Here is a 17,590-nt window from a genome sequence, read left to right on the forward strand (position 1 = left end):
TAGTTTATGAAAATGCATGCTTTTAAAATTTTATTTAACTACTTTCAAAATAATGAGATGATGACCAGCTTCCTCTGATGTTGATCAATTATTATTTTAATATAATCGTAAACTCATGGATTTAAATATTCTTGTTTGGGTCAATCCACTGTAGGAATTATTCTTAGTGATGCCCAAATTTTCTTGTCTTTGACCATTAGGAATCTCTTTAAATTAGCTCCTGACTCCTTTTGACAAGATGTTCTTTGACACTTTCTTTGTTATAATTTTGTGTATTTTTCCCCCTAGACCAAGAATCATTCTTTTGTCTAAGGAAACTAAAATAGTGTATGAGAGGTGGACCAACAGTAAATTGCTTTCAGTTAATACAAGTAAGGCAAGAGACTAACCAGAGGATAAGTTGAAGATATATGTGACTTTGTGGATGATACTTCATGATTTCTAGATGGTAGACAGAAGATTCTTGGATACAGGAAATTGGTGAGATATTGCATAAAACAAATGAGTAAATGGAGAAAAGATTATGGAGATGGAAGCTCACTTAATACCAACATCTATTATCTATTAAGCCACTTAGTATATAAGCACATCTAGCACATGTGAACTAATTGTCTACTAATTGTCCTAAAATTTTTCAGTATATAGAAAATCATCATCAGACAAGTCCCATGTCACTGGAGACTTGACTGAGATATTTGCTGGTCTTGCCTTTGTTTTGATTAAAGGTTATCCAGAAAATATTTCTCTACAGAGTTAAGAAAATTCCTCCTTTTTGGTATGTTATTAAATTTGTTCCCTTTGAGTAGTACGAAGAATTATCAAACACTGGAGAAAAAGAATGGAGTGAAGTATAATAAATTTGTACACTTCATTCAGTAATAATCCTCTCCATTCACTGTAAGGCTACATTATTATTAAGTAATACATTTAAAAATATTTATTTCCTTTATATTTATTAAAGAATTTTAGTGTGGGGCCTCCCCTGGTGGCGCAGGTGGTTGAGCGCAGCACTGTGAAACTGTCCGCAGCCTCTGCAGCGCGAGTTTGATCCAGGCCGGTGGGCGAGAGTCCCACATGGCGCGGCAGACCTCTCCTGTCTTGCCTACTGCTCCCCTCAGCAATGTGTTTTGGCCGGTCTGCCTGTTCTGTTCCCTGCTCTGTCTCCAGTGAATCCTCTCACCCTCCCGCACATCTGGCCTGTACCCCGGTTCTTGTATGCATAAATAAATAAACCTTTAAAAAAAAAGAAAAAAATTTTTAGCATGTAAAAACTATTGGTTGATATTTTCTGTTGAATTGATGGATATTAAAGAAATTCTTGTCATGAAGAATATATTATTTACAATGTTATCTTCCTGGCAGGAGCCCCCTGGAATAGTAAAGTTATGCTAATGATTATAGTTGAGTTGTAAAGTCATGTTCATGTTGCTAGTGAACTGTGTGTGATACTGACTTTGATGCTCAAGATGATAGATGAGACTTCTCTACTTTAGGAATTTCATTAAGTCTGGGGTAGAGTTAGGTAGGTTACAGATAGTGCTTAAGATAAATAATATGTGTGTTAAGGATGTATGCTGTGTGGCAGCGAACACCACTGACTTCACTGAGGAAGTGATCTTGGAGCCTTCTTGGTGGAGTTCATTCATAGTGGAAGGAACTGTTCCAAGCAGAAGGGAACAGCACAGATAAGGGTACATAAGGGAGAAAAATAGAGTATACATGGATCTTTATGCCATGAGGAATTTTCACTTATCATGGTGCAGGGGAAATCTCCACTACCCCATCTGGGTTCTTTGAGGCTAGGTAGATGAAGAAATTAACATCAGGCAGTTTAGTAAGAGAAAAGGCCAAATTTTAATAACATACATATGGAGAATTTACATGGTTATAAATTCTAAAGTAAAATGTGGTGAACCACAGGACTTGGGGGGGGCAAGTAGAGAGGCGGGGGAGATTTCCTGTGATAGATAAGGAAGAGGTAACCTCATCCTTTTTTTTTTTTAAAGATTTATTTTTTTTTATACAAGAACCAGGGTACAGGCCAGATGTGCGGGAGGGTGAGAGGATTCACCGGAGACAGAATGGGGAACAGAACAGGCAGACTGATGAAATACACTGCTGAGGGGAGCAGCAGGTGAGACAGGAGAGGTCTGCTTCGCCATGTGGGATTCTCGCCAGCTGGCTGGGATCGAACCCACGCTGCAGAGGCTGCAGACAGCTTCACAGTGCGGCGCTTAACTGCCTGCGCCATCAGGGAGGCCCTAACCTCATCCTTTCACTCTGAGAGTAAAAACAGGTAGGGAGGAGATATTCAAGATAAATCTGGTTTCACTGAGCATACCAAACCACATTCTTCAGAGTCATGAAAAGAGGGAACAGTGATTGTTTCTTTGATTAGGAAAAAGGCAAACAACTGAAATAAGGGCAACATCTTCTCTTAGACGCTACCATCTTCACTGTTCATAACATTAAGTAGTTGGCATCCTCATATAATGATAGTGGGCCCCCTAAGGCTCCCAGGGGCCCAATTGACCTTCAGTTGATCATACCCAGGTGTCATTTGTTGGACAAGGCCTATTCTGGACATGTTGAAAAAAGTCTATTGGCCCTTCTAGGGAAACAAATCCCATATGCATTGTCCTGTCTGTCTCCATTTTGCCTGTATCTTCTTCAGAACGTTTAGGTAGTGTCTCCTTAAAGTCTAAATCAGAAGGGGAAAAAGTCATTGGTTGCAGCTCTGAAAGGAAAAGACAAATCTAGTTAGTAGAGTTTAACCAGAGCATTTTAAATATTGAGGTATAGGAAACTAGGGAAGAGGGCAGGTTAAGTATATTTCTTAGGTCTCTGATTTTATAACTGGATGAATAACAGAGTGGAGTGAACAGGCACGTGAAGGGAGGATGTAAATATGATAGATTTGTATTTATAGATCTATTAATATATCTATAGTTTTGTCTGAATATGTCTCCTGTGGTATTTTCCAACCTTATATATATCACAGGATAACCTCTCTACTTTTCACAGATAACAAAATGTATTCCCATGTTTTTATTAGGAAACATTTATCTTGTCTTGCTGCCCTTTTAGCTGTTTACTTGTTCTGCAAGCTTTCATGTTTTCTTGAATAATGTTATGTACCCAGTGGATATTTTTATAATGAAAAGTCACACATAGGGCTTTTTCTCAGAGAGATAATATTAGTCACTTCAAGAAAGTGTCATCACACAAAAATGGGCCAGATTGAAAGTTAGCAGGTTATGCGTCGCTGGTGTGGGGGCGCAAAGAAATTCATCTGGTCCCCCTGTACCTTTCAGGCTGACAGATACTCAAACAAGCATCAGACAGATTGATAAGACAAAAGGCATAGAGAAGGTTAATAACATGTGTGCCTTCTGTATACATGAGAGAGACCCAGCATGACTCTGTCAGTCTCCCAAGAGGCTTTAGATGCCATCTTAAATGCCTTAGCTAGCACAAGGGAGGCTGGGAAAATAAAGGGTGGTCAGTTAGGGACCTCACCGGGGAAAACAAAGGTACTGCTGTCTTTTCCTCTGAAAAGAGACAAGGGGATTAGGTTTTCCTGGAAAAACCCTTACAGAGAGAAGTTTAGATATAAAATAAAAAGCAACTTCCACCTAGCCTACAGAGTCCCTCCCATGAAATAAACCTCTTCCCAAAGACACATTTTGGGGTGGCAGGTTTTTGCTCTGCTACACTGGTTGCAGTCATGAGAGGGTCTCAGTATTTGTCAAGTGTTTTAAACCATAAGGAGATGCTAACTGAAAGCCCTGAGGAAGGCACAGGCAAGATGGAGGCAGGCAGGATAATGTCAGAAAGGAAAAGAAAGCATAGTTTGGGAGGTTGCTTTTATGTTTTTGGCTTGTATTTTAAGAGAGCCATAACTCTCACTGCTACACTCCCTGATTTCTTCAAAGGGGATAGCTGGAATCAAGGGGAAGAGCAGAGCCTTGCGGGGAGGGGGCAGACCATAAGATACAAAGCTGGAGGGCTTTGGTGGCTTGGTGGCTGCCTGCACAGTTTGGCTTTCTTGAGAGACTATAGCAGCCACCTTCTTGACCTTGTGGTGGATTCAGATTGGAACTTTGGTTCTTTCCTCCTATCCCAGATCTTTAGGTCTTGCACACCTTGCTCATGTTTCTTGCTGGGGGAGGTTGCCTTGGATTTGTTCTGCTTTTGGGCCTTGTTTGCTCTACTTTGGACCTTGCCTGTTTGGCTGAATATTTGCCCACCAGGGGATGGTTGATTTTGGAGTTTGAAAGGGATTCTGTATTTTTAAGCCTCTCTGTCCCCTACTCCTCTTCTCTCTCTCAATCTCTCTCTCTATTCTTTTAGAAACTCTCACTAATTAAAAATCTCTGAATACCACAGTTTGATTACTTCACTTTTTGGAGCATGTATGGGTGCAGACTCTTAGGAGGGGCAACATGGGTGTTTCCCCTTTACAGTTTGGAGTCCCTAGGCACCTCTAGTTTTTCACAGCTATCAGTTTTAGAATCTGTAAGATGAACTGAATTTTCAATCCCCTTGTTATTTATTCATGTACAGTTTTAAAATGGAATGTTTACACCACTGTGAGTATAAATGCTGAGGGAGATACGGATTTGAATTTCTTAGTTTAACTAAGCTGTCCATCTTGGCAGGACTTAGAGCAATTCTGAGGAGTCATGAAGCTCCATTACAGTGGTTCTCATTTGTCTCTTTTTGCCTCAGTTTAAGTCTTCATTACCTCACTCTTGACCTATTGAAATAGCTTTTTATCCCAGGTGCCCCTATTTCCAGCCTTCTTTCTTTCTGATACATTTCAAACACTGCTAGAAAGAACTTGAGACACCATTCAACCTGTTTTAACAATGTACCTGTTGTTGAATTAATTAGAAACGAGGCCATTAGACTAAGGTGACTGTAGTGCCTTGGCAGCCTACATAAGCAAACCAAAATCTAAGCCTGTAAATGCCTCAAGATTACGAAACCAAAAGCACTAAGAACAACCAATCACAAACAGTCAACTCAACTTGAAACCATAGACCGCCCAATCATTTCCTTTCTCTGCTTCCAAAGAAAGCACCACCACAGAGCATTCCAAACTACTTATTGGTTCCACGCCACCCCCTTCTAATTGAGAAATTGCTCAGATATACTTTAAAAAATGTTGTTATGCCTCAGTTTATCTTTTAGCAATGTTCACCGAGTTTGTATTTTCAACCAGACCACTTTATTTTTAAGTTCAAAAATGGGGTTAATGCTTTTGAAATTTCTTTCCAAAAGCCTTGAATAAAGTCCAAATGTTTTACCTCAGCATTTAAAACCTCCCATGATCTGGTTGCAGGTTTATTATCAGCTACTCTTCCCTGGGGCCATCACAGACATTCCATGCTCCTGCTCATCTCATTTCACTTTCACCTGGCCTTATTCTCCATCACTAACATGTAAGAACCACAAGGGTTAGACTCCAGGAATTAAAGCAATGAGAAAATTTTGAAATGAGTGAATCATTTAAGAACCATCCATTTTGTCTACCTCTTTCTCAATCTTTGCATTTCTAAATTCTTTGCTTAGCTTAAAGTTCAGGTCCCATCCTGCCTCTTCCATGATAATTTCCCAGATTTCTTTACATAGAACCATCTACTTAGAATTTCCATATTTTATTTATGTTTCTTTCATGATATTTATTTTTTTCTTAAAGTTGTTGTTTACGTATGTTCTACATTACACTTATTTTTATATCTTTCTAGATGTAGACACATGGTATTTAGCACATAGTTGGCATGAGTGAATTGGGGGGATAATTGTAATACGAATTCCTATATTTCTATAATAGGTTCTATATAAACAAAAACATGAACTTCTCTTTTTATGAAACCAAAACCTAAAAAAGCAAATCTCCTGAAAATAAAACTACAATCAGTTTCAGTATCACCATCGCAATGATTAACAACTTTGATAATAATTACAGTCATGCTTTACTGAAAACTGACTCTGTGTCAGCCAATCTAATCCCTTTAAGCACATTATTACAAATCTCCAAAACTACCTTGTGAGGGACTCAATCCAGTTAAATAATGAACATAGTGAGGTTGAGGCTGAGTCTTGTTTTGGCTAGATGTGAACTTAGATTTAAATATTGACTTATTGAGTCTAAAACTCTACCCATGAGGGCATACCTGTGCACTCTTTGGGTTAAGAAATATGTTTGTTTAACTATGTTAAAGTCTTGTGTTATGTTCATAGTAGAGGCATAAACATAATCAAGAAACTTGTATCTCTGCAGTGGTAGTTTTTAATCTCCTTAAAGGAGAGCTAATGACTATATTAACAAAGGAAGGAGGTACCCTTATTAAAACTTTTTAATTTATGCATACAAGAACTGGGGTGCAGGCCAGAGATGTGGGATGTGTGTGTGTGTGAGAGAGAGAGAGAGAGAGAGAGAGAAAGAGAGGATTCACCAGGGACAGAATGGGGAGCAGAAGAGGCGGATCTACTGAAATACACTGCTGAGGGGAGCAGCAGGTAAGATGGGAGAGCTAACCCATGTGGGTTAGCTCCGAGGCCAGGGATCATCTAACTCAGGCCCCTGTGGCTGGCAATAGCTTGATAGCACTGAGACTTTAACCCCTGCACCACCAGGAGGACCCTTGTTAGAATTTTTAGGTGAAGTCCTCGACTATAACTTGATCTTGGTTGCCATTTTCTTTAATAATGTAATACGACGAGGGCCTCCCCTAGTGGAACAGAGGTTGAGCCCTGGGCTGCAAGGCTGCCCGCAGCCTCTGCAGCTCTGGTTCATTCCCGGCCAGTGTGAGGGTCCCAAAAAAAAAAAAAAAAAAAAAATCAATACGACGACTTGGAATTCAGTAGTTCAGGGAATTTGAGGAGTATTCCTAGTTGTACTACCTGATTACAGTTAAAAAGACCTGTTGTGAGGAGCAAGAGGTCCTTGGATCAGTGCTACTTCATTAATCAAACATCCCTGCCTACTCAATCTCCTCATCCTTGGGATATGCTAATTGTAATGTCTATGGATTAAATGGAAAGTGAAACCAAACCAGAAAAAAAAGAATTAACTGAAGAATTGCCTTTTTTAAAATTTATGCTATCAGCGTACTTTTGTCCTTATGATTTTCCATTTTTGAAAAAAAATAATATAGGTTGGCTTAGTCAATGAACTTTTAATTCCTTAATTGTGTAGTGGGTTTTCATTATATTTTACATGGAAACTAGAAATCATTTCCTCTCCTCCCATTTCTCTACATGAAAGAGCTGGGTATATAAGCGATGTTCTACCTCCTTCTAGATTGTCTTCTTCCTGCTCTCTACTCTGTTCCTGTCAGTAAGGAGATTTTCTTTCTCTCTACTTCATCTCTTCTTTCAGTACCTTGCAGTAGAAATAACTGAAGAATAAAAGTCATCCAGGATTTTTGGACAGTGATTAATATTTATATTTATACATTATCTTATTTTAGTAAAAAATGATAGATGGTAGACTGATAGTAATTTCATCTGCATTTTACAGGTAAGAAGGTCCTTTTCTTTTTGAATGTAAGAAAAACAGCATCTGTTGTCCTGTTATCATCAGAGCTATCAACGTCAAGACTATCTCACTGTAGCAAAGTGCCAGGAAATCTGCAAACTGAAGCAGGGTTCCTATTCCTTATTTTTCTTTGGTACACATCAATACATGTAGTACTGCATTAAGAACGTGGCCTTTGGATGACAGGAGTGCAAGTCTCAGTTCTCACACTTAGAAGCTGCATGTTATTGGATAAGTTACTGGCTGGATTCTGCAATGATAAGGATTATGATATATATCCCTACCTTAATAAACTACTGTTAAGAACTATTTAATTTCTAGGTTATCATCATTGTTCTTACACCCATCTCTTAAAAGTAGATGTTGCTCCACTATTCATTCATTCCTTCAACAAATAATTCTATGTGTACTATGTATTGGACATCACACAGTAATTCAGACACAAATAGTTGCTGCCCTTATTAGAGTGTATAGTAGAATGTGTACCTTCATTCAGATATCAGAATGTATACACAGCAGAGTTTCTAGGAATATTCAGATTTCAAAACATGGGGATTTTGATGAGAAGCTAAGCAGCAAACTTATAATGAACTGTAGTAAAAGAGGAAAAAAAGCAAGCAAATGCACTACTTGCCTGGAAACCAAGCCAATCAAGTGTTTTAAGGTGGTGGTAGTGATCAATTGCATTAAAAGCCTTGGAGTGTTAGAGTGAGTCTGAGAACAAAACTTTGATTTTTCACTAAATGGATACCATTGGTATATTTGATAAGGGTAGATTCAGGGAAAGGTAGAGAACAAAAACAACTACCTGGTACATGAAAGTTTCAAGGAATGCATTTCCAGTATCTGCAGTTCATAATTGCTAGAATTCTTCTGTTTTAAGAGAGAATATTCATCTTTTGGTAATATGACTGAGTTACTCAAATTGAGCCTCTGTAATACTTTCAGTCCACCTACTCACCTTCAGGTCTTTATGAGTGCATCAGAACACCTGGAAATACTTTCTCTTAACTACACTATCCATTAGTGGTTTTCTTTTATACTGACCTTGGAGAATAACCCAATACCCAGGAAAAATATTCATTATACCATATTTTCCTAATATCTAGGAAATACAAAATTATGTTTAAATAAAACATAAACATTTTATAATGTTTGATAAAAACATAAGTCTGTCTAAGTTGTTCAATATTTTGAGGGATTCCAGCCATTTTATAGAATTCATGTGCCATCATTTTCAGATTTCTTTTAACACATGGCATTTATTTTCTCAGGCAGAACAAGATATGGATATACCATCTTCTACCCCTGGTTTATTTCTTGCAAAGTAATCAAGAGACTGGCAAATGTGAATAAACCCCTCATTGATTTGTTGGATTTTTTTGCCGCAAATATTAAGGTATATGATGACTTCTGGCATCTGACTTCTTGTTTAGGGAGAATATTGAGAAACTTGAAGGTAGTGTGATATTGCATTTGAACTTTATTGTCAGGGATATCTAACTTTGGGAGGGAATCACCCTCATGTTTGAAAAAGGTCACAAAAGTCTCCAGAATTTCTAAGTGGCAGTTCAGCCTGAATTGGTTTACCAAAGCGCTAAAGCCAAAAGAAACTTCATTCAGAGAAATTTTAACACTTCTCTTAAAAAGACTTACATTTTTGCTTCCATTCAAAAGTAATCATAAAAGATTACATAATAAAAGCTGTGATTGTAGCATGTGGAATACCTGATATTTGACTGTAGTATTTTCTTACCATATGACATAAGAGAAATCTAGCATCTCAATTTTGAAAGCAAACGTAATGAAGATTTAGAGAACAGGAAGGATTGATGTTTTTATGTCAAGTATTTTGTTTATGTTTCATAAAAGTCTTTCCTTAAGTCTTCTTTATCTAGAGATGTAGAAATTGCCTTAATTGGTGACAAATAACAGATCTTGACAATATTTGAAAAGAAAAAACTGCTATTGCCTTAGCATTTTGATTTGTCAAAACAGAATTAAAAAACCTAATACCTTCAAGATTTTTTTCTTGTGAAAGCCCTTTGGTTTAGAACTGTTTTCTAAAACTGGTGACTCTCCTAATCTGCATTTCTAACTAAGTGTGATCACAACAAGCTTTTCACCAAGGATGTTACCTGCCTCAGGTAAATGCACTATGAGCGGTTTAGGGCATTACTTCATTATGTGAGACAGAATATGTTGCTATTAATTCAGCAATACCATTTCCAAGGAATCTTTATTTATAGAATGGTTGCCTGTCATTGAATATTTACCATGAGTCCATAGGGTGAATGCTATGAAGTTATTTCCTTCGAGTAAAAGCTATTCACCAAATAGAGAAATCATAGCTATCATGTTTAAAAATATATGAGTATGTAGGAAAAATGGGGCCTTCAGTTCCACACACCATGCCATTTCTCCGTGCACATTGCCTTGGGGAATAATGTTTTTAAAGATATAGGTAGTATTCATAAAGGGTAGCGATAGATCATTTGCTTCTCACTGCTCACATTTGCTAGGACTCTTATGAAGATTTTCCCTGGGCTCATGAATCAGTTTAATAATGATTGCTGCCAGTTGGTGGCTAGACATCAGACTGCCAGCCTACTCAACAGTGCTGCCATCTGCTATTTGGATTCACAGTGTGCTGCTGCTACGCACCACCTCATTAAGAACGGGACCCTTGTGAGCCATACACAGTAGCTTATTCAAGTGAGCTGAAGCAAATTCCACCACCTCCCCCTCCAAGCCACATTTGTAGAGGCTGCCTGCATCTCATCTTACTGGGGACTGCAGTGTGCTGACCGTTTAGCCTGGCAGCTCCCTGTCTCTGATCACTTAGGTGTCAGTCTTCAAGCCAGGTCCTTGTTACAAAGTAGTGTTTAATACAAAAATCACTATTTCAAAAGTATGCTAAAAAATGTTTATATTCATTCATTCCTTTTTTTTTTTGGGTAATACAGTTACTCTTGAAATGATGTTAGTCAGTGGCTTAACCGACACAAATATTTTAGTAAGTTTAGTGTATAATAATCCATTGGACGTTTGGGAAAGCTTTTACAGTTCTATAAGGATTTTTTAGTTTTGTTGACTCCTACTTCCCAGTTTTCACTTCTTGGAAACTGATTTTCAAAGGCCTTTATTATACGTCCCCCCTTCTTCTCCCACTAAGATCCAAAGGCAGCTGTGAATGAAAAATATTTGTATTTCCAGGCAGAAATGAGTACATTTTATCAAACACTGTTGATCACCTTAGAGATTTAAGCATTTTTACAGGAAAAAGAAAGTGTATTTGCACAGGTCATATAATATTTACATCCTCTCCATCTGTTTCACTAGAGAATGTATCCTGTAGTACTTTTAACCATTAGAGTTACATCTCAAATTCGGTTGGTTTCAAATTTCAAAGGAATGCATGGGCTGGTGTTCAAGTATCAAGTACCTCTCCCATTCCTTCCCACAAAAATACCACCTTCTCATACTGCACTCACTGGCATCCAAAACGTGTTTCTTAAACCCCATGCTACTAGATACACCTATTAAAAGCCTGTGTTGGACAAACAAAATTGGAAAGTGGGGTGTCCCAGCTTGGCTTCTCCAGGATGCAGACTCTGAGGTGCAGTTTAATCTGCAGGATGTTTATTAAGAAATGCTCTCGGGACCAATACTGGCTGAAAAAAAGAGAAAGAAGCAGGACTGGGTAGAGGGTTCAAGTTGTAATGAAAGTCCAACAACAGCCTTGATCAACACTACAGGGGCCTCCGGATTTGGAATGACCTTTAGAGTTGCCTTGAGGCAACGACTGAGTAGTGATAGGTCTTGGCAAGTGAGCAACTCCATGAAGGGGCGGGGCGTAACACTATGTGAGGTGATGTTCTGCAGCTGAGGCAGGTCCCACACTGGGCTAACAGTTGCCAGTGTTCGCAGCAAATTTAGAAGGAATCCTTTGAAGGTAGATTCTGCTGTACATCAGTCATAATGCTGCCGCATGGGCCAGTTCAAAACTTTGCTTTTGGAGGGTTATACTAAACTTTTGCATATGAATGACTGAGAACCTGGCACTGAAAAAACCTACCAACTTTGTTTCTCTCTTAACATCAATTCATATCCTATGGAACTAGTGTTCCACAGAACATAATTTGAAAATGTTTCCCTAATCTTAGAGCTCCTTCCTTGCAGCCTGTGTTAAAAGAACTGAATACAGATGGTTTGCTTCAGGCGCCCCTGCCTGTAAATGCTTCTTGAAAATTTTCGTGTTGCTGTTTTATTTATGGGCTTACAAGTCACATGCCCAGGTGTGCAGAAAAATGACTTTATTTTCCCATAACTGAACTTAATTTATTTCTTTTTTTTGAAGATTTATTTATTAATGCATACAAGAGCTGGGATGTAGGCCAGAGGTGCGGGGGATGAGAGGATTCACCAGAGACAGAGGGGGAGCAGAAGAGGTGGATTGAATCAAATACACTGCTGAGGGGAGCAGCAAGCGAGACAGGAGAGGTCTGCTGTGCCATGTGGATTGCTCCCTGGCCAGGTGTTGCACTTGTGCGGCAGTGGCTGCAGACTGCTTCATAGTGTTGATACTTAATCCCTTGCACCACCAGAGATGCTCCTTAATTTATTTCTTAAGCTGTCTCTCTGCTTAGTGACACACACACACACACACTCACACACACACATATCCTTAACTTTACTCTTTTTCCAGATAAACAGACATTATATTTTGAAATAGATCAACACAACATCTATTCCTCTTCCACACAGGGCTGCATATAAATTCCAGAGGACATAAGTGGTGTCATGACTTTGGGCAAGATCATATGGTTCTTGACAGACATCTGTTCACAACTGGTATCAACTGAAATGAACACTGCCTTTTCTGGTCTTCAGCAATATTTATCCATCATGCTGACATCTGATAAGATGCCTGCATCTCCCTCTAGCACTTTAAAGAGTTCACACTGTGTCTCTAGTCAAGAGGTGCTCAGAACTGTCAGTTCTTGGGGTAATTTCTCAAGTATTTTAAGCATACTGAGAAAAACATTAGTTAGAGCCTGTGACCCCACAGTAATCATGAGGTACTTTAGGATCGATCTGCCTAGTTATCCAATGCAGATATTTCTACCCCGACTTTTAATGCTGTAATTTTTAAAACAATGCTATAAAGTGCTCTCAGGAAAGCCAGGTGGAAGTAGGGCACTCTATTCCACATGCATTTTTTCCCCTGGGAATTCTTTATTTTCACTGTTGCCAACAATTAACACCCTTATTTTTCTCTCCAATTGTAATTTATTGTCTTCTCAATTGTGCTGAGATATAATTTTCTTCCATTAAAATGAGCTTGGAGGAGGTAGGGCATGGAGGTGATTTGCTAAACAAGTATATTTTTTTAAAGATTTATTTATTTATGCATACAAGAACTGGGGTACAGGCCAGAGGTGGTGGGGGGTGGGTGGGTGAGAGGATTCACTAGAGACAGAGTGGGGAACAGAACAGGCAGATCGACAGAAGTACACTGCTGAGGGGAGCAGCAGGCGAGTCAGGAGAGGTCTGCTGCACCATGTGGGTAACTCCCTGGCCAGGGATCAAACTCAGGCTGCAGGGGCTGCAGATAGCTCTGTAGGTTATGTCTTAACCCCTTGTGCCACAAGGGAGGCCCTAAACAAGTATCTTTCCAACCCTGCATTTGGTGCCATGATTTTGGTTGATGGAAATACAAAAATCAATTAACTAGTTTTTCTTTTGCATGCTTCCTTTGATGAAGTTTTGTTGGTCTCTCTTCCCCAAGGCACAAAGTTTATAGTTTGATTTGAATAGGGGATGAACAAGAGTTGGAGATAGTATTAGGATAAGAAGGAAGCATTTGCTTCTAGAGAAAAATAACTGTAATTTTACTCCTCTGTTTTATCGCTAGCCTATTATTCTCTATGCAAAATCTACCTGTCATAATTTGTGATTTTGGTGGGTCTTGATAGCTGGTCGTGTAAGTCTTTCAACTTATTCTTCCTTAACACTGTATTAGCTATTCTTGGTCCTTTCTATTTGTATAAACATTTTAGATTCAGTTTATTAACTGACTCAGAAAAACCTGCTGGAATTTTAATGTTGACTGCATCTACAGATAAATTTGGAGCAAATTAAAAATATTGATTTTTAAAATACTGAATCTTCCTCTCATTAACATTGTTTATACTTCAATTTATTTAAATCTTCCTTAATTTCCCTTAGCAATATTTTATTTTCATTGTAGAAAAATTGTAGCTCTTATAATTGGTTTATTCATATGTGTTTGATGTTTTTGAAACTATGAATTTTAAATACTTTAATTTGTCCAATTTGTCCAGTATAAGGATGTATAATGCATATTTTGATAGGATGTTTCTATATCACTCAATGTGTTCACCATGTAGATGAATTTATTTGTAGGTTTCACATTTTCTGCATACAGAGTCATGTGTTCTGGGATAATTTTATTTATTTTGTTTTGAGATTTATTCCCGCACTTTTCCTCCTCTCTCTCTTTTTCCCTCTTTTGGCTAGGATAAGTGCAATCAAGGTAAGAGAGTGAACATCTCTGCATTAATCCTAATTAGTTAGTATTAATGGAAAAGTTTCCATATTTATGATTAAGTATCAATATTACATGTTTTTGTTTTTTTAGCAGATAACCTTATGATGTTATGTAAGCTTCCTTCTGTTTCTAGCTTGCTGATAATTTATGATGTTAATGAGTGTTGATTTGTCAATTGCTTATTTTGCATCTGTTGGGATTTTCATTTGGTTTTTCTCATTTATTGTTATATGATGAATTATATTAATTAATTTTAAATGTTAAACTAACTTCATAATGTATTAGCCTCTTTGCAGATTCTGTTTGTAATATTTATTTTAGTTTTGGCATCTACATTTGTAAGATTTATTGGCTACTTAGCATGAAAGAGTTAAATAGCTAGCCTCCCATTAATTGCTCTTTTAGAAGTGTTCTGGGGGCTATTTTGTGGGGGGGTTGGGGGGGGGAAAGGTAACTGAGGATAATTGTTTTCTAAACATTGATAGCAGACATTATGTAAATACAGTAATATTAATTACTAGGGTTTAGTTCACATCTATGAAGTGATTTTTAACAGGATGACACTGATTTAAAATTAACTATGGTAAACAAAACCAGAATCTATGAATTTATGGAGATGGCTTCTACGAAAATGACTTATAAGTTACATAATCATCTAAGTATAGAGAACCAAAATGTTTTATGTTGTGTGAGGTGACCCGTCATAGTGAAGATTTCATTCTAGCTTGTCCCCATAGTTTATCTAATGCAAGAAAAGAGGACCTGGGAAGCCATTGGCACTTTTTAAGACTTCTCTCTGCTTTGCTTGTGCCTTTTATTTATCTTCTTGAGGTGATCAGCAAAACTTTATAATGGGGATAATCTCTTATTTCTGTGAATCTTTGGGTCTAAATTGGCAATCCTACTTTTATGTCAGCTCCATCTATGATTTTTACTTTTTTGTAACGTCCTCAGTCAGGTTTTGGTATCAAAGATACATTTGTCTCATAAAATGTGCTAGGAAATATGTTTTTCTATTCAGTAGAAAAAAGTTATGTAAATTTGGTAGTTTTTTCCTCTTAAAAATTTGAAAGAATTTACCAATGTGGTCATATAAGGCTGTATAGCACTTTCTGGAAAGCTATGGATTTCCCCTATGGTGGAAGGTGCTACAAAGACCCCCTCCTTGACAAGGCAATAGGTAGATGCTCTTCATGAAAAGCCTCCATCTTCTCTCCTAGCTCCTAGGTAGATGGCTACAGTTAAATCCAGGACAATCTCACTAGAGAAGTGCTGTAGCTTGATAAGGGAAGAAAAATACTATATATTCAGGCATTTTAAGAAACAGCATGTAAGGTCTCTCTGGTGGCACAAGGGGTTAAGAACCGCACTCTGAAGCAATCCGCAGCCTCTGCAGCATGAGTACAATCCCTGGCCAATCCACATGGTGCAGCAGACCTCTCCTGTCTCGCTCATTGCTCCCCTCAGCAGTGTATTTCAGTCAGTCTACCTGTTCTGTTCCCCGCTCTGTCTCTGGTAAATTCTCTCACCCCCTCGCATCTCTGGCCTGTACCCCAGCTCTTGTATGCATAAATAAATAAATCTTAAAGAAAAAAAGAAACAGCATGCGGCATGATGAGCGGCATATTTCTGGCACTGAATTTTGAGGGTTTTTTATCTAGGAGGTCAGAATGTGAGGATGAACAAACAACAAGGATGCTGCTGAACATCTCTAGCCAGTAAGGTAAAAATGTAAAAGGAAGAGATGGGGGCTTTGGCCTTAATGAAATAGCCCAACCCTTTGCTCAGTTTTCTGACCCAGGAAGGGCCAGTAGTTTTTCCTTATAAGGAGAAGAACCTAGTTGTAGTACATATTTCTCTTTCTTACCCAGAATCTCAGCCAGCACTCATCAGGGCTTACCCAGTATCTGGTCACTTTATGGCAATGAAGGTGAAGTGTAGGATCTGGACTTGTTACCTACCAGACTATGCTGTAACCTCATATATGCAGCCAGCCTCATGGGATTCTGGAAAGGTCTTCTAAAGGCCAGGCAAAGTATGAGCTTTGAGGGATATTCTGAAAGCACTGGCTGTTATCTTTCAGGATACAGTGTATTCACTATTCCAGACCTATGTGGTTCTGTGTCTGCAATAGGAGGACTGAGTCAAATGAGTTAGCAAAAGGGAGTGGCTTCATTTATGACACTTGCGATGACTTATTGGAAGTATTTGTGTTTTCTGCCCTGTGCATTTATGCTGTGTAAGCTTAGAGGTCTCCAAGAGGCATACTCTTGCCAACAGCTACAGTGAGGTTTCCCTTGAGCTACAATGGTTACCACTAGGCACTGTGTTTCTTGTGTCTAGGGGCATGCAGTTGAGGAGTCATCAAACTCACAGGGTAATTGACCATGATGTCAGGTTGCTTCTACACAACAGGACAAGGAAGGGTGTGTGTGGATCTCAGGTGGTCTGCTTGGTGACTCCTGGCGCTCCCTCACCCCCTGTAACTATGACTAGATGATTCTGGCAAAGCGAACCTAAAAGGGCATGATTACTGAGAGAGTATCAGCCTGACCTTGATCTTAAACTTTCTTGGATTTGTGTTGCAGGTTGAGACTCTGCCTCCTGTGGCTTCATCTCTATTTCAACACTCAAGTTGAGTGTTGAAGTCTCTTATAAATCTAATCCTCAATTTGATTTATTGCTTCTTAGAGGACCTGAACTAACAAATTTGGACTTTGTTCTGTCAGGTAGTTACTTGCTATTCAGCTTCATACTATTGAGGTTTGCTTTGGGCAAGTGTTGGTAGATTTTACTGTTGGGATAGTTTAGCCTTTAGCCATAACTTAAATATTTAAGGTATAATTTGGGCTCTCTAGTGAATGGAGTTCTCAGTGAAGGCTCTCATGCTATCGATAGTTTTGGGAATTGTTAAGTGTCATGTTTAGCAGTGGAAACAAAAGATCTGGGTGTAGAGTTCTGGAACTTTTTTCCCTCTGCATTCTTTTTTCTTTGATGATACTCTGCTCTTAAAAACTCAAGCCATTTCAGTCTCTCACTCAACTTCAATTTTTGTCTTCTCAACTCAGAAATACTCCTCTGCTTTGCTTGTGCTTCACCTTTTGCAATGTGATCCAGAGCACTTAAACATACAGAGGCAGGACAGTTGTAGGGTCATCTTGTTAAGCCTTCTCTCCCTCAGGGATCAGTCTTTTGTTGCTGTTGTCCAATGTCTGCAAAGCTGCTTTTTCTTGGTTTCATGAAATGCTGCTAGCCCATCTTTTTATAAAACTTATATTTAGAGTTATAAATTTTCCATAAGCATTTGGGAAATGTTTTATCTTTATGTAATTGACTTTTGGTTTAATTCATACTCCATGTAATCTTTTGAAATTTGTTGAGATTAAATCTGTGATCATACAGTCTGTTTTGGTAAATGTTCTGGGTATACCTTAAAAGAAAAGGTATTATGAAAATTGGACCTAATG

General features: G+C 38.4%; 1 long non-coding RNA gene across 3 annotated transcripts in view; it reads left to right on the forward strand.

Moving 5' to 3' along the window:
- LOC119256836 (uncharacterized) overlaps positions 1–8,853 on the forward strand; it is a 42,351-nt gene extending 33,498 nt beyond the window's left edge. For 2 of the 3 annotated variants that reach the window (XR_008553884.1, XR_005127899.2), the window contains one exon: positions 8,824–8,853. This is a non-coding gene — a long non-coding RNA (uncharacterized LOC119256836). Of the gene's footprint in view, positions 1–7,531; positions 7,563–8,823 lie in introns of those variants that run through there. The other variant, XR_008553883.1, reaches the window with a different exon arrangement.
- Positions 8,854–17,590: the final 8,737 nt, after the last annotated feature.

The sequence above is a fragment of the Talpa occidentalis genome, unplaced genomic scaffold (assembly GCF_014898055.3).
Source record: "Talpa occidentalis isolate TD23 unplaced genomic scaffold, MPIMG_talOcc4v2.1 talOcc4.4, whole genome shotgun sequence".
Lineage (NCBI taxonomy): Eukaryota > Metazoa > Chordata > Mammalia > Eulipotyphla > Talpidae > Talpa > Talpa occidentalis.